Source organism: Pygoscelis adeliae, unplaced genomic scaffold (assembly GCF_000699105.1).
Source record: "Pygoscelis adeliae isolate BGI_AS28 unplaced genomic scaffold, ASM69910v1 Scaffold190, whole genome shotgun sequence".
Lineage (NCBI taxonomy): Eukaryota > Metazoa > Chordata > Aves > Sphenisciformes > Spheniscidae > Pygoscelis > Pygoscelis adeliae.
This window is the reverse complement of record NW_008823922.1, coordinates 322039-322992: the sequence shown is the minus strand read 5'-3', so window position 1 is coordinate 322992 and position 954 is coordinate 322039. Positions and strand designations below refer to the sequence as shown.

General features: G+C 35.2%; 1 protein-coding gene across 2 annotated transcripts in view; it reads left to right on the top strand.

The window, feature by feature from the left end:
• Positions 1–352: 352 nt before the first annotated feature.
• Positions 353–954, top strand: part of PCGF5 (polycomb group ring finger 5) — a 67520-nt gene continuing 66918 nt past the window's right edge. For both annotated transcript variants that reach the window (XM_009320101.1, XM_009320093.1), the window contains exon 1: positions 353–409. The gene's annotated coding sequence lies outside the window, so the exon portion shown is untranslated. The remainder of the gene's footprint in view (positions 410–954) is intronic.

The following is a 954-nucleotide window of genomic DNA, read 5'->3' as shown; positions in this document are numbered from 1 at the left end:
GAACTGCATTTCAATTACCTGCACAAGAGACTACTGGGCTTAACGACTTAAGAGTCTTTTTCAAAGTTGTTTTCCTGTGAGCAAGTAGGTGCTAAATATTTTCAGTTTGCGGGGCTGGAGTTGCTGTCTATGTAAACATACGTTTGCATTCTTTTGGTTTTTAGGTCTTATGCTTTTTTCTGCAACACTTCTGTTTCTGAGTTAGCAAGGTTTCCTATTCAGGGTTTTATTTCTTTCATTGTCTCTTTTTTTTTTTTTTTTTCCTTTGCCTGTTCCTGCTTATCTCACAAGCACAAGGAAGTGATTGAAACTCCAGGTAGAAGATAAATTTCAGAATAAGAAGAAACTTGCGTACACTGAAAAGAAATCACAGAAGGATTATGGAGAAGAATCTAGAGTACAAGTTCTGGTATGAAATTCTAAATATTTTCCTTGGACTTTAGGTCACTTCTGCTCTGGAAGACAAACCTCGCTTAATATAGAGTATAGCATGTAAAATAGTTCCACTGAGTCTGTGCCGGCCAGGCAAAGCTTACTTCTTACCAGTAAAACTTTGTTTAAATGGATTCAGACTAGCATAGTTCCTACTCTGTTGTACATGGTATCCACTAAGATATTTTTCATGCTTTATCCAAATGTTGAAGTGTCTTATATGTAAGAAAACTTGTTTGTATGAAAACTAGCCACAAAGTCAGGACAACTTTCTAGTACTAGATTTTTTTGCCACCGTTAAAAATGTTTTGAGTATGATTTTTTTTCCTCCTTAAGATATCAGAAGGAAAACCATATGTAAATACTCTTGATATGCATTCTTCCATCTCCACGATATGAAATCAAAAGGCAATTCATTTTCTTAACACTGAAAATGTTGAAATCTTCCACGCATTTAAATAACACTGTATCAGTATTCACCTAGAGAATACCTTGGTCTATTTCTGACTGGGATTTCCACTG